This window comes from Cicer arietinum, chromosome 1 (assembly GCF_000331145.2).
Source record: "Cicer arietinum cultivar CDC Frontier isolate Library 1 chromosome 1, Cicar.CDCFrontier_v2.0, whole genome shotgun sequence".
Lineage (NCBI taxonomy): Eukaryota > Viridiplantae > Streptophyta > Magnoliopsida > Fabales > Fabaceae > Cicer > Cicer arietinum.
This window is the reverse complement of record NC_021160.2, coordinates 42,060,203-42,075,764: the sequence shown is the minus strand read 5'-3', so window position 1 is coordinate 42,075,764 and position 15,562 is coordinate 42,060,203. Positions and strand designations below refer to the sequence as shown.

Below are 15,562 nucleotides of genomic sequence, written 5' to 3'. Positions count from 1 at the left end.
GCTGTAAAAGACCTCCGTGTGTTATTATGTTATATGAATGCCTTTTACAGCGCTTTCACACATAAGCGCTCTAAAAGGCTTCTTTAGTTAAATTTTTAAAAGGCTCTTTTACAGCGCTTTTTTCAAATAAGCGCTGTAAAAGACCTCCGTGTGTTATTATGTTATTTGAATGCCTTTTACAGCGCTTTTACACATAAGCGCTCTAAAATGTCTCTTTATGTTAATTTTAAGAGGCTCTTTTACAGCGCTTTTCCCAAATAAGCGCTGTAAAAGACCTCCGTGTGTTATTATGTTATATGAATGTTTTTTAAAGCCTTTTACAGCGCTTTTCCACATAAGCGCTCTAAAATGTCTCTTTATGTTAATTTTAAAAGGCTCTTTTACAGCGCTTTTTCCAAATAAGCGCTGTAAAAGGCCTTATTGTTTTTGTGTTTTGTTATGTTATGTTATTTTTTAAACAAGCTCAACATGCATGCAAAACCCACATAGTAGTAACTGGTCACCACAAAAATCCCTTCCTCTTCACCAAACTCTTCTCCTTTTATGCATCTTCTTCACAAACATCAAAGCTTACTCTTTCACAATTCAATCTCCACCTCAACACCCTTTTTATCTCTTTACATTCTCTTTCCTTCTTAAATCGAAACTTAATTGGTATTCAGGATCATTGCCATGTTGCGAAAAATGGGTTTGTGTCTGGTGTTTTTGGGGATTCCCATGATGCGTACAAGGTGTTTGAAGAAATGGGTTTGTGTCTGATGTTTTTTGGATTCCCATGATGCGTACAAGGTGTTTGAAGAAATGGGTTTGTGTCTGATGTTTTTTGGATTCCCATGATGCGTACAAGGTGTTTGAAGAAATTAGGTGTCTGATGAATATTATTTTTAAAGCTTTTTTACAGCGCTTTGTCAAATAAGCGCTGTAAAATGTCTTTTTTACTCACTTTCAAAAGAGTCGTTTACAGCGCTTTGTGTGAAAAGCGCTGTAAAAGGTATAAAACACTCATTATTTTATTTTTAAAAGGATCTTTTACAGCGCTTTTTAAGATAAGCGCTGTAAAATGTCTCTTTATTTTATTTTTGTGTTTGGTTTATTTGGGTTGGGATGACATTAAAAACATTTTTATCATTGTTTATTGGATTAAAAATATTGTTATCATTGTCTTTATCACAATACTTTAGGAGATGATGAATTATTAGAAATGAGTATTCTGAAGAATCTATATATATATATGCACTGAGCAAAAGAGAATCTCTCTATTCAGTTCAGTTCAGTTCATGTAAATTACTAATTTATATTCAGTTCAGTTCATGTAAATCAAGCTAAATATAAAACACTCATTGTTACATGAACTTGGTATAAAACACTCAAATCAAGCTAAATATAAGCAGAAAATAAATTAATCAGAAAATAAATTAATCAGAACTTAGTATAAAACACTCAATTCAGATTACATGCATATTTACAATAACACAGTTCAGATTACATGCATAGCTTATATAAAACAATTAAACATATATATACATTAAGATGCCCTTCTTCTTTTCCTGGTGACATTCACATTTGTTTGTCCATTTACAATACGAAACGATGGATTAATCCAAATTCCCTCATCATGATCATCTCTAAGATATAAACCATCATCAGTTGAATCAATTTCATGTGGTTGTTGTGATGTTGCAAATAAAAGATCATTACCAACATCTTCATCATTATTGTTATCATCACTTATTTTATTGGTCGATAGGACAACAGACCATTTATCATTAGAAGGATCAGTGACATAAAACACTTGTTGAGCTTGCGACGCTAAAATAAAAGGCTCGTCTTTGTATCCCACCCTATTAAAATCGACAAGCAAGAATCCTGACTCATCAATCCGAACGCCATTATTATTATCGACCCACTTGCAACCAAATATGGGAACACGAAACATTGTGTAGTCTAACTCCCATATGCGCTCGATAACCCCAAAATATGATAGATTTGCATATATTGGGTTTTTGTCTTTTGCACTTGAGACATGCATCGCTTCAGCTACGAGAGTGACTCCACTATTTTGCATAGTGGTCTGATCATCTTGTTCTTTGGTATAAAATGTGTAGCCGTTAATAACATAACCAGTGTAAGAAAAGACATGTAAGCTCGGACCATTTGCTAGCCACCTCAATCTATTTGAAATTGATCCGGGGTCTATATCAAATTTTGACATTATGTGATTTTTTAACCATGTTACAAAACTTCGATTGTGCTCTCGAGTTATCCAATTTTGATTCCTATTCATGTTCAAACGAGATAACTGATCAATGTGTATTGTAACATACGGTTGAACCTCATCATCATTGTGCAGAACATACAATTGTGCCTGCTCCCATTCTGTCCTTGATATAGTCAGTAGTCTCCTTCCAGTTATCCCTTCTCCTGATAGTCTTCCCGAATGACGAGACATGGGAAGCCCTATGGATTCAACATTGGACAGATATTCAGTACAAAATTCAGCAGCCTCTTCAACAATGTATCGTTCAGCAATACAACCTTCTGGTCGACTTCTACTTTTTACGTACCCTTTTAATATTTTCATATATCGTTCTATCGGATACATCCATCTCATATAAGCTGGCCCACAAAGTTGTGTCTCCTTAACCAGATGAACAGTAAGGTGAACCATTATATCAAAAAACGATGGTGGGAAATACATTTCAAGCTCACACAAAGTAACAACAATTTCCCTCTGCAATGTCGGTAATTTCTGAGGGTCGATCACTTTACTACAAATTTCCCTGAAGAAGAAACATAATCTAGTTAAGGCTAGTCGAACTTTTTCAGGTAAAATGGAACGTATACCTATTGGTAGCAAATGCTCCATTATAATATGACAATCATGGGTCTTCAAACCTTTTAACTTGAGGTCTTTCATACAAACCAAATTTTTAATGTTCGAAGAGTATCCTTCTGGAACTTTAACTTCGTGTAGAAATTTACATAAAACAATTTTTTCCTTTCTAGATAGAGTATGAGCGGCTGGAGGTAGATATGTGCGATTTCCTTTCTTTACTGGAGCCAGTTCATTTCTTATTCCCATATCGACCAAGTCCAATCTTGCATTGACGCCATCTTTAGACTTTCCTGGAACATTGAGTAACGTACCAATAACACTTTCAAATACATTTTTCTCAATATGCATCACATCGAGGAAATGTCTTACATACAATGACTTCCAATATGGCAATTCAAAGAAAATTGACTTTTTCTTCCACCCAGTTTTCACCAGCTCTCCCGCAAAAGGTTTGCCAAATTTATTGGTCAAACCTTGTACTTTTTCAAGTATTTGATATCCAGTCGGTGCTAAAGGAGCTTTACCTTCCTCTGATTTTCCATTGAATGCATTTCTCCACCCACGATACTGATGACTATAAGGTAAAAATCTACGATGTCCAAGAAACACATTCTTCTTACAATGTTTCAACCGCATCCAATTTGTACTCTCTTCACATATAGGACATGCACACTGACCTTTAATGCTATATCCTGATAAATTACCATATGCTGGAAAATCATTAATTGTGCCGAACAACATAGCCCTCAAATTGAAACACTTTTTCCTATACCCATCATAAACTTCCACACCTGTCTCCCACATACTTTTTAAATTTTCGATTAGAGGAGTCAAGTATACGTCGATATCATTCCCCGGTTGTTTGGGTCCAGAAATTAACAGAGACAACATCATAAACTTACGCTTCATACATAACCATGGAGGTAGGTTATATATTACCAAAATCACAGGCCACGTGCTATGTGAGATGCTTTGAAGACCATGTGGATTCATTCCATCAGTAGAAAGTGCAAGTCTTAGATTTCTTGACTCTATCCCGAATTCAGGATACTCGTGATCAATTTTTGCCCATTGTGGGGAATCTGCAGGGTGTCGAAACATTCCATCTCTAATTCTTTCATCTGCATGCCATGTCAAGTGTTTTGAATCTTCTTCACTGCGATACATGCGCCTAAATCTTGGTATTATAGGAAAATACCACACGACTTTTGCTGGAGTAGATTCTTTCTTCTTATATCGAGAGACATTGCATTTCGGACACGCCTTAAGTAGTTCATATTCGTTTCGAAATAAAATGCAATCGTTAGGACACGCATGAATCCTTTCGTAACTCATTCCAATAGAACACAAAATCCGTTTAGCCTCGTAGGTTCGACTGGGAAGTTCATTATCATCTGGCAACATATCTTTTATGAGTGTTAATAATTCTGTAAAGCTTTTATCAGACCATCCATTACTCGCTTTTAAGTTGTACAACTTTAATATCGCTGACAGTCTTGTGAATTTAGTACAACCATTATATAATTCTTTCTCTGCATCACTCAACAAACTTTCAAACATTTTAGGACAATCTCGAAGATCTTCTTCAACTGCTTTTGCAATCTCATCAACTCGGTCCGGCTCATATGTATCTGTATCGAAGTCAGTTGAAGCATATGTCGAACTATTCTCAAAATTAATGTTTCCTTTTTTTTTCTCACCATGTCTTATCCAACATGTGTAGCTTTGATCAATTCCATTACATACTAGATGTCCTTCTAATTCATCTTCTCTAACACGTTTTCCAAAACAACATTTTAAACAAGGACAAACTACTCTATTTGGATCTTTTGCATTCTTCACTGCAAACTCAACAAACTCCTTCACTCCAATTTCATACTCTTTTGACAATCGATTGGCTGAAATCCATTTCCTATCCATATTATACCACCTATATAAATGCAGTAACAAAAATAATAAGCTTTCAAAACATATCAACAAGTTTCAAAAAGAAACCAATATCAACTAACAATTTCAAAACAGAACAGATCATGTGGTATGAGTTTTTGACAATTTCAAAACATAACAGATCATGTGTAAAAAATACCTTAGACAACGTAGATGGCCGCACAGTACGTAGAGGATATTAGGGTTCCCAACGTATATAATTATTTGAAAGATGTAGAGGATATGAGGGTTTCCAACGTATATAATTATTTGAAAGATGTAGAGGATATGAGGGTTTCCAACGTATATAATTATTTTAAAGATGTATTTTACAGCGCTTGTGAAAAAAGCGCTGTAATAGGTAGTTAAATAATTATTTGGAAGATGTATTTTACAGCGCTTGTGAAAAAAGCGCTGTAATAGGTAGTTAAATTCAATGAAAGCGCATGTGTTTTACAGCGCTTGTGAAAAAAGCGCTGTAATAGGTAGTTAAATTCATTGAAAGCGCATGTGTTTTACAGCGCTTGTGAAAAAAGCGTTGTAACTGATTCGAGAAAGCGCTTCTTTTTACAGCGCTTTTTTGACAAGCGCTGTAAAAGCCTTATAACGTGATGCACAAACGTTATATGACCTACTACAGCGCTTGTTTTACAGCGCTTTGCATCAAAAGCGCTGTAATAGGTTCCGTTATTTTTAAAATATAATTACAACAGCGCTTGTGTTTAGCAAGCACTGTAAAATGAGCGCTGTTAAATGTCATTTTTGGCGTAGTGCTTACTGCTGCAAGGAATCCAATTCTCAAATTTACTTGTACTTAATATTTAGTGACGAAACAATTTGAATCTAGCAACCTATTTCTTATAGAATACCATAAGTGAAAATAACATATATATTTTTTTATCACCATGTTTGAAATCAAATATCTTAAGAATCTGATTTGATTAATAAATGACATGTTTTTAATCAAACATGTAGTTTTTTCAATAGGTTGATTGTAAGAAACTTCAACTAATAAGGACAAACATGAAATACTTATCTAGTTGCTTTATTAAAGTACAAGTTGTTTTAATAATTTAGTTGTCCATTATGCAAAGCATCCTCGTAAACAATGCAACCTTTTCCTCTCAGCCCCTTTGTTTTGAACCCATCAAAGTTTGTCTCATTGAAAAATGTAATGCACACATAATAACCTCAAAATATGGTATCCACAACAAGTGATTTAGAAAAAAATTCTCCAATTTATGACAGGAAAAGTGAACTATAAGAATTTGATGAGTCAAAGGTTGGTGTCCAAGGACTCAAAGAAAACGGTGTCACAAAGTTCCACATATGTTCTATTGTGTCATGGACGGCTTAGTTAATGAATCAAATACAAAGCTTAGTATCCCTACAATTGATTTAAAAGGCATCCATGATGATCATGCTTTGAGAGATGAAGTTTTGAGAAAAGTTGAAATGCATGTGATCAAGTTGTATTATGACACACGTGATCTTACAAGAAAAGTTGTTTATCTTTCCAATTTTACCCTTTATCAAGACACATATCTAGTTATTGGAGGGACACACTTGCATTTTTTTGAGCACCTCATCCTCCTAAAGATGAAGAACTACCAATAGTTTGCAGGTTTGTCATAATACTACTTTAAGATTAAACATCTTATTATCTTATTAGCTAAGCAGTTGTGAAACTCTTTAGAAGAATTTATGGAAACAACATTTCATATAAGGTAGGTAGGTAGTTAGCTTTATGATATCAAATAATTTAACTTAATTTTATTTTTTATTATAAAAATAACTTATATATAAACATTTGTATGATAAACTCTTAATGAACATGTTTATTCAAATAGGATAACTTATATATCCTTGATGAGTTGCTAATGATGACAAAAATGCAAAAGAAGTAATGGCACTTGGTTCTTGTTTAGTTGAGTTATTATTAGAGGTTCTTGGACTTTTGTGTTTTTGTGTGTGATTGTTTGAAATGGTAAATCCATGATATAGATTTATTATATAGTAATATGATATATATTGATTTGATGCAAAATAGTAATTAATAAGAAGGAATATACAATCATTTTGATCCTTAAATAGATGAGACACTGTCACAATTAGTAATTAAGTATATCAAAATTATAAAAACATACTTAAATATTTTTTTGTTAGTAATTTTAGTCCTCGAATTTATTTTAATCATCAAGTATTGAATATCGACTATAATCAGTTTCACTTTTTTACCACAGTTTGTGAATAATAACAAGTTCACAAATGTTCAGCACAAAGTATTAGCAAAACATGTTGGCCCAAGAATTTGAATTACATCCATTTTTAGAACACATCATGATTCAGAAGAGGATATGGCAAAAGTGATTGGTCCAATTAAGGAACTGTTATCCAAAGAAAGTCTACCAATATACAGAGATACTTCTTTTAAAGAGTTTTTGACACATCGTTTTGCAAATGGCATTGGAGCTTCTGCATTATCACTCTACAAGTTGTGATCACATATGAACAAATTGCATGCAATCTTTTGCTGTATGGTTATGAGTGTATCATCTATATTTGCAATGCTAATATTTTGCTTCCTACAAAATAAAGACACTTCATTTGATAATATATGATATGATAACCACCATCTCTTATACTTTGCAATTTTTAATTGGACAATCTTACTATTGCTATTGCATTTATAATATATTCATTGTTTTCTTTGTAATACTTGAACAATTCATTAGCAATTTCTAATTATTCTTCATCATGTGCGAAATAAAAATAAATTTAAGAATCTGCATTGATTTAAATAAATGTCAACCTTCAATTCGTTGCTACTATAGGTTATGTCATATTCCTCAACAAATTCAAGAAGATCAATAACTAAAAGTAAACAAAAGTATTGAGGAGTTTGGAGTGTGGGAGTAACAACAAACCAGTCACATTTGAATCCAACACAAAGATATTAAGTTAAGTATATTATGGTGATACCAAAGTATCTACCGCACTTGTCAATTTAGTTTGTTGATTCAAGCCACACAAGATTTCTCATTCTTAAATGTTTCGAATTTGACTATCTCTAAGAATCTCTCATAATTTATATGAAATTTCAATAAGGTTAGATTGATTCATACTCAGACTTAAAAAATAATTAATGTTAATTTGTGTTTTTACAACTGCCACAAGTAGTGTCAATTGAAGTTCGTGAGAAAAACAATGAAATAAAATACAAAATTGATTTATTTTAAGATCACACTTTAAAAAATATAACTGAATTCACATTGCATATTATTAAAACAATCAGCAACTGGAAAATCAATTTTGTGATGCTTTTCATTATTCAGAGAACACATATTTTTGGTGCAACTCTAATAAAACTTTCGAATAACTATCTAGAATTTCGTAAGCATATAAATTTAGATGCTTTTAAGTTTTTAAACATGTAAATTACTAAATTGAGATATGAAAATTGAGATATGAAAATGTGAGGGTCGAACAATTTGAAACACCAACTTTATGAATTTAACAAAAGTCTCTTCAAATTAAATTACGTTAGTCAAATTGCTTCTTCGGTCAAGTAAATTTCTTAGGTATTGAGGTGTCACATTAAGTGATACATTGATTTGTTCACGCGTAAGTCACGGTACAAGGAGCATTTTTGTTTTTGCATCTCACGGTTATAATTTTCAAATTTCGACATCGCTATTTATCTTTTCCAAAATGTTCCTTGAAATTTGCAACCCATAAACAAAATGCTCCCCATTAATATCCATAACAATCCATGTCCTTCCTGTATTTGTGCCCTCTGGTTGTGGGTCTGATATTGATGATTCCTCCTTGTTGTGGATCATGTAAAACATTCATTAGTTATGACTATGGTATTTCATGATTGGAATAAATGATAAAATTCTCAAATAATAAATTATACCATAAAATTAGAGTCTTGATTTTGGCATTGTTGTTGCTCTACAATACAGCCAGATTGTGCACTTGTATCTTCTAGGACTATTGATGATTTTTTTTTGTCATTACTTTATTGACCTTTGGTGAATGGAGTGCCACCACATTCATTTTTCACATTTACAAAAATAAAGGAATATATATTTAGGGGAAGAAAGAATAGAAATATAAGGGAAGAGGATATTTTATTTTTGAATTTGGATATTTTCAGACTTAGGGATTTCAAATTTTGGAGAAGAAGATTAATAGGAACATCAATATGCTTCCTATGACATGGCTTAGACATGAACAAACTACATTAACAAAGTAATTTGATTCACATGATTCAATTTAATGGAGATTTTTTTGTTAATTTCTAAATTTTTCAATGCTCACAATTTTAGATTCCAATTTGGTAATTTACTCTTTTTATACATTATCAAACTGAAATTTAAATGATAAATACAAGATCACATTTCTACTATTCCAATTTGACAAACGATTGAAACTCAAAAGATTATTGTTTTTTGGTTCTTCACATTAATAGAGTATAAGGATTTTTTAGTTCTTATTACACATGTTTATGGTTTAGTCTAAGACATATCAAAATTAGACTAGACGTTTTTTATATATAGATGATACGAATACTTTAAAAAAATATGTTTAATTAAAAAAAGTTAGACTATGTACTAATAATTTTTTTTTTAAGTCTACTAAACTGACCTACTTAATTAAATATAATATATGTATATATTTTGTCGATGAATAGACTTAAAAGTAGGATAAAAAACGAAGTTGTAAATTTTTCGGGAACTAAAGTTGAATAACTATATATTATATTAAGTTTTCTTTTATTTCATAAGTTTGTTAATATTTAATTTTGTAATTTAAACATGTTGACCTACATAATTTAATTTTTTATATATTTAAATATATTATAATAACATAGAATTAAATATAATATATATAATATTAGATTCTCTAAAAGGTTGTGATAAATAATAAAATAAAACTTACTTCTTCAAAAAAATATTAAAATACAATTTAAATTCAAATTTAAATTCATTAACATATTAATTTGGTACTATATTTACAAAAATCTACGTCACTTATTATATGATGAGGTGTAGATTTTCATACTAAAATAATAAAATAAATTTTTAAATAAACTTTTAGACTTTTATCAAACCTCTAAAAAAACCAATATATATCTTAAAAATGGACCTATGACAAATTTTAAGTGAAACTCATTCGTAACATTTTTTAGTTTATATCAAACTCGTCCTTAAAATTAAAATTTAATTCACCCAACTTATTTCCTCCCTTATTAATCTCTTATTTATGGAGTACTCTTCTAGAAGATTGTCGTTATTTCATTTGAATATATATGGAGTACTTTTCTAGAAGAAATCGTAGGTATTACAAAGTATACTACATTTATTATTTATAGTTGTATGATTCACTTTAATCAAAATTTAATTTCTTTTCATTGGACCAATATGTGATTGGTCTGGTAAATGATTCAAACACCTTAAATAACTAGTCAGAGAATAAATATGTGACTCTTGTGTACATAGAGACTATAATCAATTACAACTAAGTATTTTTAAAGTTGTACACTATTGAGGTCGTCTCATTTTTTTACTCAAATTGAAGCCGTCCTATAGACAATAATTACAAGTGATATAAGAGTACCAAATATAAACATATATCGTCCCTAGCAATTAATGAATCAGTCCAATGATTGCATTCATCAATTTTCATTTGTGGTAGACTGGTTGTGGATATAAATTGAAGACTTATGGTTATTGTTTTTTATATTATTTTTACGTGGGATGATTTATCTTTTTTCTTTCTAGAAACAGTGATGTCTAAATGAGTTGAATATCCAGCGACTAATTGTAAATTTATAATTAACTATTTTGGTAGAATAGTTATATTATGTATTTAGAAGTAAATTTTGGGTTAAAAAACTCTCAATAAGTAATTATATTTTTTTTAAGTGATCATGTTGATGAACGTAACTTTGTCTTTTGAGTGTGCATAATTAACTATTTAAAATAGTGTTAAGTCAGATGATAAAAAATATTTATTAAAACTAAAAAAAGTATAAATGCAAGTAAACATCACACTTAAAAAAAATAGAATTTGTATGATTGATCGTGCTTAAAATGATAATTAGAATGAGTTTTTATAGATTAAATGTCAAAGCATAAATCTTATCGACCACAAATTTTATAGTCAACTAAAAATTGTGTCTTTCCCTCGACTATGTTTTTTTTTTCTTCTTCTTTTGTAGTCGTGTATAGAATTGTGAGTTGCCTTGTGTTGCAATTCCACATTGTTCGATATGATTTATTTTGTTATGGAACCACATGTTCTTATAATCTCATCTTTGATAGATCGATATGTTATATGTTATAGATCTTAAACCATACATGCTAATATGTTTTGATTTATGCACTATAATATAATTGTAGTAAGAAAATGTCTAATAAAGTATGAAAGGAGAGGTAAAAAAGTTTTTTTGGAACTTAATTCAGCTAGACCGATTATCAGTAGCATTGAATTTAAACATATTAGTGTTGGGGATAATTTGATGTTAGTTGCACCATTCTCAATTGAAGATATTAAAGAAACAATTTGGAGTTGTGATGGAAAAAAAACCCCAGGTTAGATGAGTTTAATTTTAGCTTTTTCAAAACTTGTTTGGATATAATTCAGGAGGATGTGGTTGGCTTTGTCAATGAATTCCATTCAAATTTGAAATTACCCAAAGTATGGTGGCTACTTTTTTGGCTTTGACTCCTAAAAAAGACAACCCTTTGTCTTTCAAGGAATTTAGGCCAATTTCTCTCATCAGTAGTTTATACAAAATAATTTCCAAGATACTATTACTAAGTCTAAAGAGAGTTTTGAAGAAGGTAATTTCAAATTTTCAAACAACTTTTTTGCTGAAGAGGTGAATTTTAGATGAGGTGTTAGTAGTGAATGAACTCATTGACCATGCAAAAAGAAAAAAAAAAAAGAAAGGTGTTTGTTATTAAAAGTCAATTTTGAAAAGGTGTATGATTCAGTTTGTTGAAGTTATTTTGATTATATGTTGGAGAGGTTGAGTTTTCTCTCAATTTGCGCCGATGGATAAAGACTTGTGTTTTTAGGCTCTCTTTATGTACTAGTTAATGGGAGTCTCACTGAAGAACTTCTAGTTCATAAAGGGTTGAAGCAAGGAGATCCACTTGCTTCTTTCTTATTTTTGATTGTGATAGAGGAGCTAACGAGGCTGGTTTGTAACGCAAAAGCGAGAAATTTGTTGTAAGAAGTAAAGGTCAGGGAAAATACTTTTGTGCAAAGGGGAATGGGATAATTGACTTATTGATTTTAATAGCTATTTTGAGAGAATTTGAGCTAGTATTTGGGTTGAAAGTGATTTTACAAAAAGTAGTGTGATTGGTATAAATTTACAAGAGCACTTTATTTAGGCAACATTGATATACCTTTCACGTGTTGTTGGAACAACCCCATTTAAGTTCTTAGGCCTTCGATTGGAGCCAATCCAAGGCAACATGCCACATGGATGAAGGTGACCAAACATGAGAAGGGGGAGTTGAATTTTATTTGTCTAAATTTAATTGTTTTGAGTTCTTAAACTAATTCTAGTACTGGTAACTTAACTGTTTTAAAGGATAAGAGGTAGCAACAAAATAAGTAATGCAAAAGTAACATATAACACATCGGATTTTATATTGGTTCACCACCAACTTGGTAGGTACATCCAGTCCCTCACAAAGAAGGATTTGTCCACTAATTCATAACTTGAATTATAACAACACCTTACCCTACATGTCAGTCTTCTCAAAACAATTTGAACTTACCGATTTTTTGAGGAAAACCCCACCTTGATCCTACAAGTCAAGCATTCTCTACACAAACTGAAACCTACAAATTGTTAGAGGCAAACTAAAGCCACTATTGGGCTAGGTAACAAGAGATTGAAACTGATTCGATTTTGCTTCTATTAAGCAGATTGTTTCAATTGTTTTTCCACACTACATCACTTAAAATATTTTACTTTGAACTAATGCTTCTCTAAAACACAAAACACTTAGAAAATATTGAGCTCTATAGATTTTATGAATAACTTTGGTTTTTAGGATTTCTGAGTTTTGTGAGTTCGTGGATTCTTCTTCAACCTTGAGTATCTATTTATAGTTAAAAATAAGGATTCAATTTAGTCTTTTGTGAATTCTGAATCATATCTTCATTCCAACTTAGTAAACAAATATTTCTTCTAAATATAGAAAGATATGTTTTGATAATATGATCATTAACAAATTCATTTTTTCCAAATCTCATATGAGCAACACTTCCAAGAAAATATGATGTGTATTTTCTCTAGATTGCATTTGGAAATCATTTAGCTAAGTCTTCCTTCATACGCTTGACTGGATTTAGAGCGTGACTTGATCTGGGATTGTTCTTAGACCTTCAATTTTATTTTTACGGCACAAGTCCTTTTTAGTATTTTGATAAAGTGTCATAACAATTAACTTTCCATCAGAGACATTGACTTTTATTCTTTATAGTGATTGACTTGATTGTTGGACTCAGATGTTGTGATGCTCGAATAACCATATTCAGAGGCAAATGCAAAGATGCATGATTAAGAATTAGTGGCATGTGAAACTTCACTTTGATTACGTCATCATAGTCATTGCAAATTGAGAGGATTCTTATCGGAGACAACATTTTGGAACATGTTTCAATTATTAAAGCCAACATAACACGAGCTTCAGAGGCAAACTTGAACAATAGACTTTAGAGGCATGCTAAAAAATATTGTTCATCAGAAACATACTAAAGTTACTATTCATCATAGGCCTGCTAAAGTTACTATTTATCATAGGCATGTTAAAGTTATGGTTCATCAGAGGCATGCTAAAGTTACTATTTATCAGAGGCATACTAAATTTACTACTCATCAGATACATGCTAAAGTTACTAGAAGTACGCTGATTTACCAGAAGCATGTTGAGCTGCCAGAAGCACGTTGAACTTTCAGAAGCACGCTGAACTACCAAAAGCAAGCGGAACTACTAGAAGCATGCTATCAAAGGGCAAATGTGTGTACTTTTCCAAAACCTGCATATCTCTGATTATGAAGATTTCGTTGGTTGATTTGACTTTATTTCATATGACCTTTTTACTTCCTCTGGTTGTTTCCTCGGGTCGATTCTTTTTTATTTCCTGTTCTAAATCTTGGTTCCAAGAATCTCCCATTTGCTTTTGATATCTACTTTTGATTTCTTCTTCTCATGATTTTCTTCTCATTTCTTGTTTTTGATATCTTCTTTTGATTTTCTGTTCTATTTCATGCACACTTAATGAAGACATTAGGCATTAAATTGCTCTAAAAAAAATATCTTTGTTAACATCAAATCCACATAGAGGAATTGTTCCTGGGACCAACTATAGGTTCCAACAATGGAAACCAATCATCTCCACAATGCATAAAAGATTAACTAGATGGAAAGGAAAACACATCTCTATTGAAGGGTAACACTAATCAATTCATTTTTATCTAGTTTACCACTATATTTCTTATCATTTTACAAAATTCTCAAAGTTGTTACTAGAGAGATATAAGCTATTCAAAGGAAATTCCTATGAGGTGGTTTAGATGAAAGGAGAAAGGTGAATTGAGTTGGTTTGTGTTAACAATGAAAATAGAAAGAAGAGAGACAATATGTTAATAATGAAAAGAGAAAGAAGAGAGACAACCACTCTAGGGTTTCATAGCATAGAATGAACCAAACTTCAGTTAATAGGGTTACAATGAGTATATATATAAAAGAATAGAAATGTCTAAATTACTCTTACTACTAATATATAATAACATTATCTAACATCTCCCCTCAAACTCACGATGCATTAACATGGAGCATCGAGAGTTTGTCAACTAAAAAACAAAGATGTTTAATGGAATGCATCTTTGTGAACAAATCAACAATCTGTAAAGAAGAAGAGTACGAATACTGGTCATCTTAGCTATAGGAGCAAAAGTTTCTTCATGATCCATACCATAGTGTTGAGAGAAACCCTTAGCAACAAGACGTGCTTTGTAGCACTCAACTGACCCATCAGACTTAGTTTTGATCTTGTATACTCAACGAGACCCAATAGCACGTTTTCCAGGAGGAAGAGGTACTAATTCCCAAGTATTGGTTTTGTGCAATGCAGATAGTTCTTTTGCCATAGCCTGTTGCCAAAGAGGATCAAGAACAACCTCTTTATAGGGATGTCACCAAAGAAGAAGCAACAATCAAAGAGAAGAACCAACAAAGAGAGAAGCAACGGAGGAAGAAGTAGAAGCCAAAGAGAGGATCATTAGCTATACCAAACAATCACAATAAAGAGAGAAACCAAACCAACAAGAAATCATATCAAATAGTCACAATCAAGAGAAGAACCAAACCAACAAAAAATCAAACCGAAAAAGGAGTAATAAAAAAAAAGGAGCAACAACCATATCAAAATAAACCAAACCAAATAGAACCAAATAAAACTAAATCATATCAAACCAAACTAAACTACACCAAACCAAACTAAACAAAGAGAGAAGCAACCAAATAGATGAACCACATGAGAGAAGAGCAAACAAATAGAACAATCAATATGGAGAGAAGCAATAAAGCAAATCACTAGAGAGATGAGCAATCAAACATAAGAAGCAACAAAGAAAGCGACAACACATAAGAAAGCAACCAAAGAGATAGGAGAGACGAACAATTAAATTACCAACCAAATCAACAAAGAACCACAACAATTGAAAGCATGTGAACCAAACCAAAATCAACTTCTTAATACTGA

At 31.6% G+C, this 15,562-nt stretch overlaps 1 long non-coding RNA gene across 1 annotated transcript; it reads left to right on the top strand.

Annotated features, from left to right (window-relative positions):
* Window positions 1-5,854: 5,854 nt before the first annotated feature.
* LOC101514961 (uncharacterized) lies at window positions 5,855-7,457 on the top strand. Its single transcript, XR_003473272.2, has 2 exons — window positions 5,855-6,386; window positions 7,006-7,457. It is a non-coding gene; the product is annotated as an uncharacterized lncRNA (long non-coding RNA).
* The last annotated feature ends 8,105 nt before the right edge of the window (window positions 7,458-15,562 follow it).